Genomic DNA, 6,000 nt, shown 5'->3' on the forward strand with positions numbered 1-6,000 from the left:
TTTTGAGCACAGAACTCCTGCAAAGCAGATGCTAAACTTAAACATGTACCACATCTGCAACTTCTCTTGGTCAAGAATGTTGGAGGGCAATCTTTCATTAGCAGCCTGGAGACGGGGAGACAACGTTCAGAGCTGCTCTGATGGGGACCAGCAGCTTTGGGATGGCCTAGAGCGATAGTCTTATGATATCACTGTCTACTCTTCCTTTCGACTAGGCCAAAAGGTCCAGCGACTCTTCACCCCTGCTTGGCTCCAGGCTGTGAGGGTCCCCTGTCCCTATGCCCTGCCAATGGAAAGGCTGCAGCTGAGACTTCTTCACCAGGTTGTAGTACCTGGGTAGAGGAAACCATTTAAGACCTCGTCACTTCCAGGACTTGCAGTTCTGTAGCAGTCTCCCCTTACATCGGACAAAAGTCAAGTCCTTTTAATTGCTGTTCAAGACTATTTGCCCCCATCCTAATGCAGTTTTCTGAGGACAGAAAGGGACCAGAGAGGGCAATCAGCCTTCATAGTCCCCCTTCATCAGCAGGTTTAACTGTGAGAGAGAGGAGACAGGTTCTGTAGGTAATAGTAGCTAGTGACAGCAAAGGCAAGTAGTGAGATGGCTGGGGGCACAGCACTAAGGGAGATGATGACAGGTAGAAGACAGACAGGAAAACAACCTCCTAGGGTATGGGACAGATTCCACTCTGCTTCCTTGGTTCCCTGCCCTCTTTCAATTTTCCACCCCTAGGACCCCCAGCCGAGATCACAGGTAATTACTTCTAAGGATGCTCTGTGAGGAGAGGAGAAGTTAATGAATTCTTCTATCTTCCTGCCTGGAGGTCAGAGGATAGACGGCTGCTAGCAACTCTAGGAGCTTTCTGGGGTGATTGCACAGAAAGTTGTGCATTTCAATTAGGAACAGCTGAATTCCTCCAGTCAGGGCTGAGCTCTTCTGGGGATACTGGTGCTCACTGGAAGGCCCCAACATTCAGAGCTGGCCCAGAGGGAAAAGTGAAGTTTCAAGATCTGGAAAAAGGCTCGGCATGACTGGCCTACTGTTGTATGCAATTGCACAGAGCTGAACCCGACTCCAGCTCTGTTGAAAGCAGTCAGCCCAGTCCTGCCTGTGGTCCAGCCTAGATAGTCAACTATACAGACCTGATCCACAAGGATGGATGTGTCTCGAAATCTCTAATCCTCCACAGATGGGCCTTCAGAGACATCTAGTAGCCATACTTCCCAAACCCTTGCACCTCCGTCTGTTGTGCATATACGGATGGCTAGGGAGCTATGTTGTCTGTCTATGGTCTTGGTTCGCTAGAGAGCTGAACATTCTTGCCATCATCAGCTATGAACTCTCCTTTCCAGACTGTGGTGATTGCCCTGGTATCCCAAGTTTACCCGCAGCTTCCGCTCCTCTTATCTCCCTGTCTGAGCAGTTTGCAGAGGTAGGTCCTCCTAGGGCAAGGGTCATGTTAAACAGGTGGATATTTTTGAGGTCTCTAGAATTAACAGTTTCATGTGACGCTTTGACCATTTAGATCAAGATGAACATTTATGAAGACTACCTGTGAGTAAAAGAAGCTCAAATTTTCTAGGACCCTATCACTTCTTGGGGTGGGGCAAAAAAGAGTAAACAGAGGGGAAATGAGCTTTAAGGAGCCTCTTGGACTCTGGACAAACTCCCACTTCAAACCATGGGGGCCGAGCCCCAGCTGGGCACTATGCCATGGGGGATGGGGGCAGGAACATTTAACCACAGTGCTTCCAAAACGCTCACTGGGTTTCCCGGAACCCGCGCAAACGATGTCTTCTCCTTCCCAATTCCCAGTCCACTGAACCACTGAAACGGTCAGCGGCCACCCGGGACGACAGCGCCGGGTGAACGCCCCCCATCCGGCCTCCGGCCACAGTCGCCTTAGGCTATCTCGCTAATGCTACCGAGGCCCTCTCTGGGCTCCAACCCTGGGACAACCTCGCCACCCGGGCGCTCCCCAGAACTGCAGACCGCCGGCAGGTGCGCGTTGCAAGCGCGCCACGGAGCGCCGGAACCACCGGAGCCTCCGGAGTCGATGGCCCGGAAGCCGCGGCAAGAGACCGCAGCTGCGAAAGTGGCGGATCACGCGCGGAGACTCGCAGCCACAGTCGAGCCTTGGCCGGGGCCGGGACCCCAAGGGGACCTGGGGAGGCTGCGCCTGAGAAGCCGCCGCGGGCGCGCGCTCAGGGAGAGGGCGGAGGGCTCTGCTTACCCAGCTCGGCGGTGTCTGTCTGTCCTTGCGTCTCCGCTTCGTCCGACTCGGCTGGCGGCTGCCCAGGGCAGCGCGCGCCCAGTCCCTGCCCGACCCGAGTCAGACAGTCGGCCAGGTCCACATGGAACCCAAGATCATTAAAATCCACGGCCCGCGCCGTCCGCCTGCTTGTATTCCTGGGGTGGCCCTCGATTAGGACCGCGCGTCTTCACCCTGGTCGTCTGCGCGCAGGGACCCGGACGCGAAGGGGCGTGGGGTCCGGCAGGGTCCCTCAGGGGAGGCGCAAAGCCGGCTGTCTTCAGGTTTTCCCGGCGCGACTTTCCGGGCTGCTCTGACATCAGCGATCCCGCGCTTCCTTCCCTTCTGCTCCCGGCCCGCTCGGCCCCATTTCCTCCGGGAACGGTTGCCAGCTCTGTCTGCGACCGGGCCCGTACGCTTCCCGCGGCTCCGCGGCTTCCGAGTCCACCGGATCGGATCGCTAGTCCTCGGCTGAAGGATCCCAGCAGCTGCGCCCGCCGCCCCCGCTCAGCTCTGCGCGGACAGTGCTGCGCGCTGCGCGGCTAGGCTCGGCTCCGGTGGCGGCGCCCTCAGCCGGCCTCCTATATTACCGCGCAGCTCATTATCATAGAGGCCGTGTTAACCCCCTCCCCGCCCACACGCCCCGCCCGCGCAGACCGAATCCCCCAGCCTGTCCACCCGAGAACCCGGCTGAGCTACTGTGCTGTGGGCGTTCGCCTCACTCAGCGGACCCCGTAGGTAGCCAAGTGGCCAGAAAGGTGCTACCGGGGTCTGGGGACTCAGGTTCTGGCCTGATGAGTCGGCTGACTCGGCCTCGGGAGGGGTTCAGAGTGACGAGGGCAACCCAGCCCCTCGCGTGGCATCACCTGTCACCGGGCACAGCCTACCCACCCCCCTCTTCACCTGTGAGCTAGGGGTGAGTTCGGAGGGACCTGCCTTGCTGATAGGGTTGAGAAAGGGTCTCGGATTTCGGAGGAGCAAAATATCCTCCCTATAAATTCCAGAAAGCCAGCGAGCTGTCAAAAGAGGTTTGAAGTTGTTGATAATTATTATTTCTACAATGCGAAGAGGAGCCTGGCTTTGCGTCTCCGGTTTCCTGCTCCATTGGGAACCCTGGATGTAGGGCAGGGCCTGAGTCTGATAGGTGCTGTGGAGACCAGAGGAGAAGGATCGTTTGTATTATCCAGATCCGCGAGCCCACCTCGTACTGGAAACAGAAGGTGATGGCTAAGAGGTTAAGACAACTTTAATAACCTCAGAAGAGAGGATTTTCAATCCTTGGGTGATTTGGTGACCTCACCGTCTTGATTCCTTGTCTCGTAGTCTGTGTATCTGCATCGGTGACCATGACTTTCCCGTGGCGTTTTCTGTCCTGTGCAGGCTAGACCCCAGTAAGGTCTCAGGGTATTCCAGTTCTTTGCTGGAGACTGAGCAGAGTTTACTCAACATGTCCAAGTGTCTGAGGAACGTCCCCTACTGCCCTCTCGTGGCCACACTTTTCAGTAGTATAAAAAGAAAAGGGAACGTGGGATCAGCCTCTGAAACCAACTGTTTTGTTGGCTGAAAATTCTCAGCAGGGCCTTAAAAAAGAAAGAGAAAGGAAATAAGTCTCATCAGCTGTCTCAGAGACACTGGATCATGGAATGTAGAACTCATTTAGGTTTTTGGGTTTTTACATGTGTGTGTGTGTGTGTGTGTGTGTGTGTGTGTGTTTCTTTTGGTATTCCAGCTATCCTGGAACTCACTATGTAGACCAAAGTGGCCTCAAACTTAGAGATCTGCTTGCCTCTCCCTCTCAAATGCTGGAATCATATGGTATGTTTCACCATACCATGTCTGGCTCAATTAGCTATTCTCATAAAAGAAAATCTGGTTAGCTCATTTAAAAGCTCTTCAGTTAATTAATTGGCTTAAATTTGTGTCCGCTATCAATAACTATAGCTGACTTTGTCCATTGGAGCCACAAAGAATCTGAATTCCACAATGCACATCTATTTTGTCCTTTGAATTTAGGTAGCATTTATTTTTGTTAATACTCCAGTACTCCAAGTGATTCTTTTTTTTTTTCTTTTTTCTTTTTTTCTGAGGCAGAGTTTTTCTTAGTAACTTTTTGGTGCCTGTTCTGGAACTAGCTCTTGTCCAGGCTAGCCTCAAACTCACAGAGATTCACCTACCTCTGCCTCCCGAGTGCTGGGATTAAAGGCATGTGCCACCAGTGCCTGGCTCTGGAATACTTTCTCCGGGCGATTCTTACATTTATTCTTCCTGTATTATTGTTTAAGCTTGTATGTAAGTGGGTCTTGTCTCCCCACCCAAAAAATTGTGTTACCCTCTTATTTCTAAGTACACTAGGTTTAAGGCACATTTTAAAAAGGAAATTAAAAGGTGATGCTCACAGATTCTGGAACACTTTTGGCACATGTTTAATGAGAGGAGTATCAGTTTGACCAGCTGCATGTGAGACCATCCTTAGTAGGGCTGAGGTAACTAACTGATAAGGCTCTCAGTGGCATATCAGGACCCTCTAATTCTAAACTAAGTACTATATAACTGTATGTTCAGGGGCTGGGAGTGTCTTTTATCTCTTGTCTCTTCTCGGTGCCTCGATTTAATCTCATCTTGAGATGATTACAATACAATTTAAATAATTTCAGATATAAATCCCCACCCCCTGCGATCCAGAAATAAACCCTTAAATGAAGAATGAGAGCACATTAAATGAAAGTGACTCCTCCACACACCCCCATCCTGTTCTCCACTCTCCACACTTGCCCTGCCTGTCATGAAGAAAGGGAGAGGGTGGAAGAAAGAACACCTACAGACAAATCACACTGCAGGCAGGATGACATGATGCCACCCTACTCCCACAATGCCCCTGAGCAGCATCTGAAATTAAGCCAGTATAGGGTGTGATCACCTACAGAAGTATAGAAGCCTGATCTAGATGGTGCTTGGATGAAGGACCCTTGTCTTCCCCAGGCCTCAGTTTCCCATCTCTAGATGGGCTTCCAACTTGAAATCTCCAGGGAGCCGAGACGTTAAAACCAGATGGGATAGTGTTTGAAGAACTAAGTATCCTTAGTTGTGTGACCATACTTTTCCTGGGGAGATGCAACGCACACACCTACTCACCCCATAGGGATCCCATGACAGACCAAAGTATGGAACCACCAAAGTCTGACTTTAGTGAACCAATGAATGTTATTGGGGTTACTTACAGGAATATGGGAGGGGAACTATGTACTGGAGCAGAAATGACTCAAAGACAGCTGCATCACCAAGGTCTACCCTAACATTGGTGACAGCTGACAGCTCACAAAACCGGGAAGCCCAGCACTTCCTTCAGGTAGCTCAACAGGCTGGAGAGTGTCCTTTCCAAGCGAACAGGCAACTGGGCTGGTTTTTGCTTCTTCCAGGCAGTTGGTTTGGCCTCAGAGTCTTCTTTGCTGCTCAGCTTCCTTCCATCTGAGGCAGGCTCTCAGCTTTTATTGCTTACTCTGGAAGGGAGGGACCTAGTGAATCTGGTCACTTTCAGGGACTTCCTGTAGCTATTTTGATTTGTTTACCTTCCTGCTTAAGGAGTTTCCTGCAGGATGGAATGCTTTTTATCTTGGAGCAAACTGTTACACAACATTAGTTAAGCACATAGTTTCACTTTAAGAATTAAGATAATCAATAGAACCCATGCCTGGCACTGCTCTGGTGGCCAAGAATCTGAGACAAGATAGACCACGGGTCTAGGTGGAAA

At 51.4% G+C, this 6,000-nt stretch overlaps 1 protein-coding gene across 1 annotated transcript in view; it reads right to left on the bottom strand.

Moving 5' to 3' along the window:
- Plxna2 (plexin A2) overlaps positions 1-2,796 on the bottom strand; it is a 203,048-nt gene extending 200,252 nt beyond the window's left edge. Inside the window, exon 1 of the mRNA XM_038348917.1 lies at positions 2,235-2,796. The gene's annotated coding sequence lies outside the window, so the exon portion shown is untranslated. The remainder of the gene's footprint in view (positions 1-2,234) is intronic.
- Between the last annotated feature and the right edge of the window lie 3,204 nt (positions 2,797-6,000).

The sequence above is a fragment of the Arvicola amphibius genome, chromosome 12 (assembly GCF_903992535.2).
Source record: "Arvicola amphibius chromosome 12, mArvAmp1.2, whole genome shotgun sequence".
Taxonomy (NCBI): Eukaryota; Metazoa; Chordata; class Mammalia; order Rodentia; family Cricetidae; genus Arvicola; species Arvicola amphibius.